A 14,245-nucleotide genomic window follows, 5' to 3' on the forward strand; every position below is an offset into this window, starting at 1 on the left:
GGTACTGCATGATAATATTGCTCATTTTGTTCCCCAGATTTGAGTTCTTCTTCTTGATATAGTTGGAGCGAAACACGATTGGTGTTGAAGAAGAGGGTTATTTATAGATGAGTTCTAAATGGACTGTATTGCAGATATTGACTAATCTTTGCTACATATTTTTGGGAAAAAAAATTTTATTCACATTTTTCGTGATTTGTATGTGGAATTTTTTGGACACTGTTTTCACTGAAGGGATGTTCATCACATGATTTGGATTACCGGACAACGGAATAGCTGTACTACCTACTGTGACAACAAAGCCTACCCTGAATCCAGATAAGTAAAAAAATATTTCCATCTTTGATTGACTTTGAGATCTTTAGTATTTTTGGAAGCAGGGTGGGTGCAATGATGTGTGGTACACTGCTTATTATATGCTGTTGCCGGTACAAAGAGTTGTGGTTTTTTTTTACTGAGCATTATTATTAATTTCTATATTTTTATTATTGATATTTATGGTAAGGATTTATTTTTTGTTGATATTTATGAAGTGAGAAATGCTGTCTTTAAACTTATTCTCCCATTTTGTAATCATTATTAGGTGGCAGCCATTTATTTTCAGTTTTCACGATATATCTGTATTGCTCACTGTTTTAGATGAAAAATAATCAATGATCTTTAATTTAAGGAAAAACTTGAATAAGTCCACCCTGACATTAAAGGCGTTATATGAGGAAGTGGGTACAAAGAAGAGGCCTTTATTAAGTATTATGGTTTTTGTTTCAGTTAATGTCTTATGAGATAAATTAAACATCCTATTTTTTTAATCACTTCTGGGTATGGTATCTCATCTTGTTTTGAAACTGTTTTCTTAATCCTCCCCTTTTGACCATACCCATCATTCTGTTGTATTTTAATTCCCTTTGATCATATATATGGGGGTATTTGTGGTAGATTTGCGATTCCATAGTTGTCCTAACTGAAAAATATGCTTACCAAAATCATCCCACGGGGGAGTGGCATAGAGAACACACACATCGAATACCTCATCAGAGTTACTCCTAAATATTTTTTCTCTCTTACTATAGGAATAGCTTGTTTATTTAGCTGAATCAATTGCGTCTGCTTCTCTACATTCAAAATTTCTCACATCTGTTTGATATTTATTTTTCTATACCTCATTATTTCTCTTAAAGGTTGCAGGATTTCTTTGTTCATTCTTATTTTTATGATTGCATGTCAAACATATCCACTTGCTCTGAACCATAGCTATTGACCCCCGAGAAAGGCAAGATATTGCTGAAACACAGCCCGTGTAGGGTCAGGCCTTAAAATACAGCATCATAGATATATACTTTTATATATTTGATCATTGCTTTGCTTTGTTTGTATTTTATGATATGTCTGTACTATATGGCATTTTTGTATTACAAAGAAGTTGTGTAATAAACTGTTATAAATCTAGTCCTTGGACATCCAGGAACGTGTTCCACATTATTTTGCATTGGACCATTTTCATTGAGAATGTGGAATTTTGGACCATTCTTGAGGAGGTTTGGACCATCTTTTGACGTAGACCACTCCAAACGTATCCTTTGTCTTTGACTATTCTTATTTTTAGGACAAGGTTTTTATAATCTACGTCATCTCTACATAATTTTTCAAATTTAATAAGTCTTAAATCTCTTTCAGATTGCTCAGAGTTTTTCTTTTAGTCCTCAAAGCAAATTAAAACAAATGGTTTTCTCTTTCAAACATACCAATTCCTTATCTAGTTCCTCTCAAATCTTCTGCTCCTTTTCTTTGCAATTTCTGATAATCAAGATCATAAGATCCAGTGAACATTTGTTTAGGACTGCCTCCCCATGACACATAAATGCACTATCATCAGTAAACATGGTAGAGTGTTTGTATCTACAGTAGTCCATACATATTCAGTATAAAAACCCGACACAGGCTGTGTTTCACCCATGCTAAGGGCTGCATCAGGGGTTAAGTACTTTTATGTACCTCATGGTTCTTAAACTGAATCTGAAATTCAATTGCTGTTTTTAAACAGTTTATTTTGATCCTTTGGGACTGTTTGAGGTTTTATTACATGCAAATTAGGTGATGTCATGTTTTTTAATTGTGATTTTAACATTTCTTTTCAATGGTCATTGGCTATTTTTGAGCTAAATATTAGATATTTTCACTCCCCGGAGCATAATCTGTCAGTGAAAATGTTTTATTTGGTTTGAGCCTATTTTTTATTAAAATTTTTCATGATATTTTGGGGTTCCCATGGGTCATTGTTTTGCACTTCTTAGCACTAAAGGCATTTAAAATCAATCTTATTCATTATTTAAGGCTCTCTGAGGTTTTTGTCAGTTTTTTTAAAAGGTTTTATTTTATTTTTTGATGCTCTAACCCAGGGGTAGGGAACTCCGGTCCTCGAGAGCCGTATTCCAGTCGGGTTTTCAGGATTTCCCCAATGAATATGCATTGAAAGCAGTGCATACAAATAGATCTAATGCATATTCATTGGGGAAATCCTGAAAACCCGACTGGAATACGGCTCTCGAGGACCGGACTTCCCTACCCCTGCTCTAACCCTTTACCTCTGTTAGTTATCTTAAAAGAGATTGCAGCTATGCAGCTATGGTCAGGCACTTATGCTACTGGCTGCTGCAGAGCAACTACTGAGTGCTGAGGGCTTCTATTTACTTTACTTTCATATTGTTTTATATTAGAGAATTGTCTCTGAGTTTGGATTTTTTTTACATTTAATTATTTTCTACTAGCTGATGCCCCGGCGTTGCACGGGTATTTAATTATAGCAATAACACTGTAAATGGATTCAAAAAAAGATACTTTATAGTGGTGAATGAAATTATTTTTTTACAGCTTAATAAAAAGTACAATATTCAAATTATAATGTGAAATATTTGACAAAATGAATACAATACAACTAACGCAAAACGTGATTATAAACAACAATTTTAGTTTCACCTCCTGGAGCAAGAACATATAAATTCTTGGGTGAACCCACCCTTGAGCAAGCAACATAGAGTTGTGGGCCGCGAGATCCCCAGAACATATCACCCCAGGTAGTGAGGGATCAGCATACCAAGTTTCGTTCAAATCGGTCAAACCATTTTTGAATTACTGTGAGAATGGCAGCTTTTTACATATTTTCCATTGACATGAATGGGTGAAATATGATTTTCTGTTTGTAGCTCCGCCCACGTGTGCAGGTGGGCCGCGAGACCCCCAGAACATATCACCCCAGGTAGTGAGGGATCTGCATACCAAGTTTCGTTCAAATCGGTCAAGCCGTTTTTGAATTACAGTGAGAATGGCAGCTTTTTACATTTTTTCCATTGACATGAATGGGTGAAATCTGATTTTCTGTTTGTAGCTCCGCCCATGTGTGCAGGTGGGCCGCGAGACCCCCAGAACATATCACCCCAGGTAGTGAGGGATCTGCATACCAAGTTTCGTTCAAATCGGTCAAGCCGTTTTTGAATTACTGTGAGAATGGCAGCTTTTTACATTTTTTCCATTGACATGAATGGGTGAAATCTGATTTTCTGTTTGTAGCTCCGCCCATGTGTGCAGGTGGGCCGCGAGACCCCCAGAACATATCACCCCAGGTAGTGAGGGATCTGCATACCAAGTTTCGTTCAAATCGGTCAAGCCGTTTTTGAATTACTGTGAGAATGGCAGCTTTTTACATTTTTTCCATTGACATGAATGGGTGAAATCTGATTTTCTGTTTGTAGCTCCGCCCATGTGTGCAGGTGGGCCGCGAGACCCCCAGAACATATCATCCCAGGTAGTGAGGGATCTGCATACCAAGTTTCGTTCAAATCAGTCAAGCCGTTTTTGCGTGATCGCGGCACATACACACATACATACCTCCGATTTTATATATATAGAATTAGACTTTACCTGGTTGATGATGAGCCTTTACACCCTAATTTTGACTTTATATCCCAGATAACAGCCTGGTTAAGACATTCAGAAAAGAAATAAAAACTATACTTTTCAAGAAATTCCTGAAGCAGCCATAACATCACGTACTCTTAATAACTAAAACTGACAATTGATCTATCCTTTACTTCACTAGTAATAACAACAGAGCTTCCATTGTGACCCCCTTCTTAATTCTTTTGCAAACCGCCTTACCCTTAACAACCCGTGAAATGTTAAAAGATCTACTACTTACCTCTCTAGCTAATCAATAGTTCTCCCATTGTAACACCGTTTTTATTAATCTTTTGTAATCCGCCTTGAACCGCAAGGTAATGGCGGAATAGAAATCCCTAATGTAAAGTAATGCAATGTAAATCACAGTTTACATCTTTTAGTATGCTTAGATGCCTGTTCATATATTTTCTAGTTGTAGTTTTTATGTGCATTTTGTCTGTAGTCCCTATGCTTTTTTTTACATATATGATCTGCTTTTTTTGTTTGTTTAAACAATTGCATTTTAATTTGGTTTTTAACTATCCCCCTCTTCTACAAAACCGGGCTAGTAGTTTCTAGCGCAGGGAGATGTGCTGAATGGCCCGTGCTGCTCCCAATGCTCATTGAGGCCATTCAGCATGGTTCCCCACACTAGAAACTGCGGTTTCGTAGAAGAGGGGGGGTTAGTCTTTTATTGAGATTTTATTAATTTTACTTTTTTTTTTATTGTTTTATAGTTCTGCTAACCCTGATACAGCCTTTAATGCTGGCGAAACACGGCCTATGTCGGGTTTTTATATATGTTTTTTATGTCATCATTACAATAAATTATCCTTGGTTACTACATTTTGGCTGAACTGCTGTTTTGACCACTGAAGATAGTAATCTAAAACAACCGCAGCAATCAGACAGGAGGTAGCAGAAGTCAAACACAAGAAGTACACAGAAACTCCTCAATAGAACAATCCCAAAAAACACTGCAAAAAACATATAAAGGGCAAATCAATAAAGGGTGCCTAAACTTTGGTGTACAAATTTACAAAACTGGCACACTTATGCAAGTAATGTAACAAATTTGTGTTTATTCTTGTTATCTGCTAAGCTCTACTCTATAAAATTGCAGCGTTAGTCGTATGGTATGTAACAGCAAATGGACTGTACTGGGGTGGGGGTGGGGGAACATGTCCATGGGCATTCTGCCTAAAAGGTGCACATTATAGAATAGTATCAAACGTGCATACTGTAAGGTTCACTTAGGTATACCAGCTCATGCTTGCCACTGACCTGTCAAAACGTGCCTTAATACTGTTATACAATTGGTGCTAAGTGCACTTCTTTGCCACGCCTACATGTAGGCATCACTTTATAGAATTGCCCTTATAGTGGGAGCAAAACAAAAGCCCTCTTGACATGATGACCTTTAAACACAGGAGTAGGCAATTCTGGTCCTCGCTAGCCCCGAGCAGGCCAGATTTTCAGGGTATCCATAATGAAGATGCAGGAGACAGACTTGCATACCAAGAAAGCAGTGTACAAAAATCTTTCTCCGACATATTCATTGTGGATATCCTGAAACCCTGACCTGCCTGGGGCTCTTGTGGACTGGAATTGCCTATGCCTGCTCTAACATACTCCCTCAAGGTCATTACTAATCACATACAACCTTTGTTCAATAGACTCCTCTCTCTATCAGTGCTAACATGTCAGTTATCACCACCACTCACTTCTACAGTGCTACTAGACCAAATGCCTGATTCCAATTACAGTCCCTTCTTGTTGTTTGCAAACCACAAAATTGCACATAATGAAATGTTGAGTCTATGTGTGAGAAAATAAGGTCAGGTTCCTGCGTGGGACAGCACTTGAAGTACCTGTTATTCACCTTCCAGAAGCTTGGGGGCCATATCTGAAAGCAAGAAAGCTGGGTTGTTTTATATAAAGTACCGGTCCACAAATACGTGAATACAGCGGAACTCTAATTAATGCAACCGTGGATAGGCAAAATTGCACATTATGAATGTGTAACGAGAATGGACTGTACCAGTTCTAAACAAACATAATATGCAATTTAAAATAATTAAGAGAAACACAGCTCAATTATTAGCAGTGGTCCACAATGTTCCTGTAACCTATATTCAAGAACCCAAGTCTATTACAGCAGCTCAGGAATAGACTTAGTTGTGAGAATTAGAAAATTCTGCAACAGTTTGAAATTCTGTTGATATGTACTTGTGTGAACTGACATGTAAAATCTACCTTTCTTGCTACATACAATAGCCAATTTTTACTGAATATCTTAAAATTTTATCTAGGGGGGGGGGGTGTTTGTGCATATACTTTATACACATGTACGTGTATTTTATAGACTACGGTCAAACATTACAACTCCATCTTGGCTCCACCTGTACTACAACCCTAGAATAACTCCATGCAGATTATAGAACAGCAGGCACACTTTTTTTTACTTTTATCAAAGCCTTTCCTGCAGACAAAACAGGATTACGTACACACAGAAAAGGTTTTATAAAATTATTCCTATATGGCTAGAAGCATGCAGACTCCATCCTGTCTGAAGGATGCCCAACTGAATAGCTCTGTATGTCTAGGAACCTGTATTTTCATCACAGCTATCTCTATACTTCTCTGAACATACACAGAAGATCCTTCAATGGGAACAAATCCTCACAAGAACTGAACTAGAAAATGAAGCCTGTCTTCCTGAAAAAAGCATAGTTACTCACCTGCAGCAGATGTTCTCTGAGGACGGCAAGCAGATATTCTCACATATGGGTAATGTCGTTCATGGAGCCCGGCACAGACATGTACCAAAGTATACAGTCACTTTAAAATATTAGCACTGTCCATACCACACACATACCTTCCCACCCATCAGCTTGTGGGACCTTCAGTCAAATAACTAAGAAGTCAGCTAGGGCAGACGGGCGGGTTTTGAGAATATCTGCTTGCTGTCCTAAGAGAACACCTGCTACAGGTGAGCAACTATGCTTTCTCCAAGGACAAGCAGGCAGTATATTCTCACATATGGGACTTCCAAGCTGCCAGACTCATGCCTCTAGGAAGAGGATTAAATATAACTGTCATGAGGATGGTGGGAAGATGACTATAACAAGAGAATACATTTTTGAGAACTGCCTGACCAAATTGACTGTCTCATCAAGAATGTTGATCCAAGCAGTAATGAGAAGTAAAAACAGACTGAGGACCAAGTGGCCACTTTACAGATGTCTTGAATGGGAGTGGTGTGCAAGTGGGAAATAGAAGTTGCTATAGCTCATACTTTATGAACAGTGACACAGCTTCTAGCATCAGCCCAGCCTGAGAATAAGCAAAGGAAATGCAGAAGGCTAGCCAACATGAAATAATCCTCTTGGTAACTGGAACTCCCAATCTATTAGGGTCAAAGGAGAAAAACAGTTGAGTTATAGTCCTATGTTACTTGGTTCGAGCTAAGTAATAGGCAAAAACTCTTTTACAATCCAGAATATCAAGAGCTGACTTCAGGATGTGCATGTGGTTTTGGAAAGAAAACAGTAAAATAATACACTAATTGAGATGAAATTTAGAGACCACCTTTGATAAGACCTTCAGATGAGTATAGAGGACAACCCTGTTGTGATAAAATCTAGTATAGGGAGGATTTTGATACCTATGCTTGCAATTTGCTGACTCATCACGCCAAAGTAAACGCATAAGGAAAGACAATTTCCAGGTGAAAAATTTTAACGAAGCAGACAAGAGCAATTCAAAAGGAGGCTTCATAGTACAGAAAGAGCTACATTTAAATCCCATAACACAGGCAGTGGTCCGAGTGGTGGTTTGGTGTGGTAAAGTCCTTCATTCTGAGTTAGTTGAGTTGGAAATAATGAGAGTAGGATGGGATCCCAATCGCTGAGTTGAAGGAGAGGAAACCAGGCTTGTCATGTCCAATGTGGTGCTATGAGAATCTGAGGTTTGCTCTTGGCGAAGTCTATGTAGAGTTTTCCTGATTAGTAGTATTGGAGGAAACGCATACAGAAAGCATTCTTGCAAGTCAAAGAGAAATGCATCAGCTTCGAGATGGCTGGGATTGAACAGTCTGGAGAGTAAAGTGGTAGTTTGCAATTGGTGGGAGAAGCAAAGAGATATATGTCAGGAGTCCCCCCTACTATAAAAATTTGATGCAAAATTGCTGTGTTGAGGGACCATTCGTGAGGTTGGAGAAGTCTGCTCAATTTGACTGCCAAGCCATTTTCTTTCCCTGCTAGATATTCTGCTTTGAGGAAAATGCTGTAAGTGATTGCCTAAGTCCAAATTTGGATGGTTTCTTAGCAAAGAGGATGAAAGCCTGTGCTGCCTTATTTGTTTATGCAATACATCGCTACCTGATTGTTGGTGCACACTAGAACTACATGGTTCTCAAAGCAATTCTGAAAGGTGAACAGAGAAATTAAGCATCTGTTGTGAGGGCTTTCTGGTGTGATGGAGGCTGGAGAGGTTGGACAAAGTGAACTACTACTGAAGTGACTGTTGAATTTCTGGGGTCACTCGAAGGAGTGCAGAAAGAGGGTCTGTAGCCTGAATCCATTGGGAGGATAGAGTCCACTGTGGGGTTCAGAGATGAAAGCATGAAATTGAACTACATATATGGTGGACACCATGTGACCTAGACAGCGTAACATCTATTGTGTGTTGAGATGTGTTCGGGAGAAGACTGCCTGATACAGGTGTAGCAGAGTGTTGAGCCTCTGTTGAAGTAAGAAAACATGAGTGAATGGCATCTAGGAGAACTGCTATGAACTCTAGTTGCTGAGTGATTTTGGATAGTTGACTACAAATCGCAGGAGATGGATCATAGAAGTGATAGCTTGATGAGCCTGAGTTGGTGAAGAAGCTTTGACTAAACAATCATCATAAATGCATAAAACTGCAACTACTACTATTAGACCCTTGGAGTAGAGGCAAGGCTGATCAGTAGTACTCTGTATAGGAAATGTTGATACCCCACTCAAAATCTGATTTATTTTCTGTGGGCTGGTAATATTGGAATATGAGTGTAGGCTTCTTTTAAATCTAGAGCAAAGCCAATCATTCTTTTCCAGTAGGGGTAACAAGAGTTCCTAGAGAAACCATGCAAAGTCTCTCATTCACTAAATACTGGAAGGAGAGTTCCGGTCTTCTTCAGAATTAGGAAGTATTTGGGAATAGAACCCTCTACCCATCTCCTTTGGTGGAACTGGTTGCACTGCAATGAGAAGGGCGGAGAACTCCTGGTAAAGCAGAGATTTTTTGAGACAGTTGAATATAGATTCTCTTGGAGGGCGGGTTGGAGGCTTTTTTAGAAGATGGAGGGCATATCCTCAAGAGACTACCTTAAGGATCCATCTGCCTGTATGTGCATCCAGAGTTGATAAAAATGGTGGATCTGATCCCCCACTGGCAATTCTGCTGGAAGAGAGAAAGAGACAGCTATCCTCTCCATGAGAAAGTCAAAAGGACTGCTGAGACTTCGAAGGAAGAGAGGTTTGCTGTTTCTGGTGTCTCCACTGATGAGGGCATCTATGAACAGACTGGTGTGATGAGGAGGCAGGATGAGAAAAACGCCTGGAAGAATGGGAAGGTTTCAATTGATAAGGAGCAGAATTTTTACATGACTGCTGCATAGTTTTGACAGATTGTGTCTTAGATATGTAATGTCATATAATCAGCATGCTTTTTTATCTTTTCAGTAGGCTCCTCTATGCGATCCTTGAAAAGGTTGACCCCTGTACATGGGATATTTGATAGACAGTCTTGAACATTGGGCTCTAAGTCGAAAACACAGAGTCATGCCTGTCTGCACATAGCAATGGAAGCAGCTAATGTTCTAGGTAAGATGTCAAAGCATCAAAGGAAGAACTCACCATGTACTTTCTAGTTTCCAAAAAGTCTTTGGTGAGGAGTTTAAGATTCCTGTTGTTCTGTAGAAAGATATTGTTGGAAGTTTGGCATTTGCTGAATTAAAGACTTTAGGTAAAAAAATTGTATAGAAATTATAGTTTAATATGTGGCTAGTGAGCATAGATGACTGAAAAACCCGCTTGCCAAATCTATCCTAGGTTTTGCCTTCTCTCCCAGGAGGAGTACTGGCAGAAGAACATGAACTATGAGCACGTTTCAAGGCTGTCTCTACCACTAAGGACTGAAGATGTAGTTGTGGTTTGTTGAAGGTAGGTATAGACTGGAGCATCTACAGTGTGTCTAATTTTCTAGGGGCTACTGGGACTGTGAGAGAATTTTTCCAATTTTTAAAGAGAGCTTCCTTCATTAAGTTGTGTAGAGGAAGCTTTACACAGTCCTTGGACCATATAACAGTTTAATGCCTTTATAAGCTCCGCTCGAGGCTCCTCAGATTCCATATAAACGGAAAGAGCTAGACATATTTGCCTGATGAACTCTGTAAAAGAGAGGCTTTCAGACAGGGATCTTCTCCTAGGGAGAGGAGGTGAAGGATCCGATGGGATTCCATAAGACTCTTTAGCAGAAACATTGATCTCAGATGAGTAGATAGAGAGATCTACTGATTGGTATGATGTCTAGTGGCATAATCAAGAGCATAAGAATCGCCGCTGCTGGGTCAGACCAGTGGTTCATCGTGCCCAGCAGTCCGCTTACGCGGCGGCCCTTAGGTCAAAGACCAGTGCCCTAACTGAGACTAGCGTTACCTGCGTACATTCTGGTTCAGCAGAAACTTGTCTAACTTTGTCTTGAATCCCTGGAGGATGTTTTCCCCTATAACAGCCTCCAGAAGAGTGTTCCAGTTTTCTACCACTCTCTGGGTGAAGAAGAATTTCCTTACTTTTGTACAGAATCTATCCCCTTTTAACTTTAGAGAGTGCCTTCTCGCTCTCTCTACCTTGGAGAGGGTGAACAACCTGCCTATCTACTAAGTCTATTCCCTTCATTATCTTGAATTTTTCGATCATGTCCCCCTCTCAGTCTCCTCTTTTCAAGGGAGATGAGGCCCAATTTCTCTAATCTCTCACTGTACAACTCCTCCAGCCCCTTAACCATTTTAGTCGCTCTTCTCTGGACCCTTTCGAGTAGTACTGTGTCCTTCTTCATGTACGGCAACCAGTGCTGGACGCAGTATTCCAGGTGAGGGTGTACCATGGCCTGGTACAGCGGCATGATAACCTTCTCCGATCTGTTTGTGATCTCTTTCTTAATCATTCCTAGCATTCTGTTCACCCTTTTCGCTACCGCCGCGCATTGTGCAGACGGCTTCATCAACTTGTCGATCAGTACTCCCAAGTCTCTTTCCTTTGGAGTCTCTCCAAGTACTACACTGGACATCCTGTATTTGTGTATAAGATTTTTGTTACCAACATGCATCACCTTACACTTATCCACATTTAACCTCATTTTCCATGTCGTGGCCCATTTCTCGAGCATGTTTATGTCACATTGCAGGTCTTCGCAATCCTCCTGTGTCTTCACTATACTGAATAACTTCGTATCGTCTGCAAATTTAATCACCTCACTCATCGTACCAATTTTCAGGTCGTTTATAAATATGTTGAAGAGCACGGGTCCCAGCACCGAACCCTGCGGCATTCCACTAGAGACGCTTTTCCAGTCCGAGTACTGTCCATTTACCCCCACTCTCTGTTTCCTATCCGCCAGCCAGTTTTTAATCCACTCGAGTATTTCACCCTCGTTTCCATGGCTCACAATTTTTCAAAGTAGTTGTTCATGCGGAACCTTGTTGAATGCTTTCTGAAAATCCAGATATACAATGTCGACTGGGTCACTCTTGTGTATCTGCCTGTTTACTCCCTCGAAGAAGTGCAGCAAGTTTATCAAGCAAGATCTTCCTTTGCTGAAGCCGTGCTGGCTGGTCCTCATCAGATCGTGTCTGTCAAGGTAATCAATGATGCGGTCCTTTATCAGCACCTCTACCATTTTTCCTGGTACCGAGGTAAGACTCACCGGTCTGTTGCATCAAGATCATGATGGAGAGGTGAGTCATTGAACATTGAGAGGAGGCTTAGGAAGTATGCCTGGATGAGGAGAAACTCAACATGGAGACATGGAAGATCAAAGCTTAGCTGTAGATAAACGTTGAAGTATAGACTCATAACGTTGTGATGAAGATCAATGTTGAGGATGTGCAGGTCACAAAGCAGCATTTGTTGTGGTATGTCAGGCTGGGCTGAGGCCAAGGTGTGCTGCGTTGAGGGAAGTAGTGCCCTAGACTTAAGTAAGGATACCAATTCTTGCTGCAGTAAGATTTTAATCTGGTCTTGTAGGGAAGGTGCTGGTACTAATGTAGTCAGCTCAGGTTGACGTTAAGGCATCAGGAACTTAGGAGGAGGAATATGCCTAGTGAGAAAGCATCTGGATGATGGAGAATGGTCTGTTGATGCTTCTGAGGAATTGAAGACGGTGAGAATATGAAAGTTCATGTACATTATTTCTAAAGGCATGCCTCTGTCCCATAAATAAATACTGATAAAGTGAAAGACAAGATGCCATCTGATTTTATATGGAAAAAGGAAAAAGAAAGTGTTTTAGTTAATTAGTGTCAAATGGCCCTGAGGACAGCACAAATGGTTCAATTAGAAATTAGATCTCAAAATCCAAAAGATAAGAACTCAGGAAGTAAAAACTTCACTAAAAAGAGTATATAGGTCTATTCCGGAAAACAAACTACCTCACAGGGGAAAAACGCTCTAACACATAAAACGGGCATAAACTAATTCCTTCAGTGACCCCTAAACACCAAATATACAAATAGGAGAGCAAAGATTAACTGAAGAAGAGAACCCTGCATACTAATACACTCATACAAAAGACGATTTAATTTGCATATACACAACTTAACGTTGTATATCTGGTGTTTAGTGGTCACTGAAGGAATGTTTAAGCACATTAGTTTATGCCTGGTTTTTTTGCTAGAGCGTTTTTCTCCTGTAAGGTAGGAGTTTTTACCCTCTAGTTTGTTTTCCAGAGCAGACCTATGATAGATATATACTTTTTAGTGAAGTTTTTACTTCCTGAGTTCTTATCCTTTAGATTTTGAGGTCTAATTTGTAATTGAAACATTTGTGTTGTCTTCAGGACCATATGACACTAATTAACTAATACTTTTTTTTTTCCTTATAGTATTGGTGTCTAGGTAGCTTCCAAAAAAATTTTTATATGAAAAAAAACCCCCACCCATATAATTCACAACACTGTTCAGCTGGAAAACTAATCTATAAGGTTGGAGCTACTAAAGAGAAGGCTTCTTCCCTTCGGGATGGTGCAACACAGTAAGTATAGCAAGAGAGTGTTGATGTTTGGGGGCACCAAATGCTACTGTGAGCACTGCCTTTCCTTCCTTTGCACTGGCCCTGTTTGCACTGTACAGGTTATTTATTTTTTTAATTTCTTCACTGCTTAAGGCTTAAGCGGCTTACAATATAAACATACATAGTCATGCACAGACACATAAGTAAAACACTTTCTACCTAACCCTCCAAACTCTTCTAACTGTTGTTAAAACTAGTACATGGCTAATAAAACTTAAATGAAGCAGATTATCAAAATCTAAAACATCGCTCCTAGTAAAAGGCTTTCACAAACACATATGTTTTTAGTTGCTTCCTAAAGGACATCTTATCTTTACATAGTCTCAAGTATCCTGGTAAAGCATTCTATTTCAGAGGACCCGCCACAGAAATGGCTGTTTGCACCTTTTTGTAATGAGTTTCACCAAGCACCTTTGCTGATAGGTTGGCTCTTTACCTTCAAGCTGCATGGTGCAGGAAGGAACTCAAGAATGGGAGACTTGCATCGGAATTCCTTCCTGCACCGTGTGGTAGTAGAGGTAGGATGATGGCAGTAGCACTAGCTCAGGGGAGGGAGGGAACAGAAGCAGCAGCAGCTCATTGAGAGGGGCACAGACTTCTGTTTGGAGGTCTCCAGAAACCCTGGCTTGCCTTTGAAACTAACATCTCTTGACTTGAACAGGGAAAGGAAAGGAAAATTCCAGCAACACCTGGAAGATATTTTCTCAGTGTACCAAGAGAAGATATACACTAAGACAGTCAACTATTGGCAGTTTACAAAGCCTGTGGCTCAAGAAATACAAAAAGACATTACATCCCTCCTTACTTTCCTAATCACTCCTCTGGGGATATATAATTTGTTAGCATGCCTTAAAAATATAGTGCATGCAAATAGGTTTAATACATGTTAACCCACCAGTTAACATCTGCTAAGTTGATCTTTGTGCATTAAATTCTAATCTGTCTTAATATTTTTTTCAAAATTAATACTAATATATGAA

At 39.6% G+C, this 14,245-nt stretch overlaps 1 protein-coding gene across 19 annotated transcripts in view; it reads right to left on the reverse strand.

Annotated features, from left to right (window-relative positions):
* The window catches only part of CAMK2G (calcium/calmodulin dependent protein kinase II gamma), a 543,897-nt gene that overhangs the window by 141,569 nt on the left and 388,083 nt on the right, over nt 1-14,245 (reverse strand). The window lies entirely within an intron of this gene.

The sequence above is a fragment of the Geotrypetes seraphini genome, chromosome 4, assembly GCF_902459505.1.
Source record: "Geotrypetes seraphini chromosome 4, aGeoSer1.1, whole genome shotgun sequence".
NCBI classification, from domain to species: domain Eukaryota; kingdom Metazoa; phylum Chordata; class Amphibia; order Gymnophiona; family Dermophiidae; genus Geotrypetes; species Geotrypetes seraphini.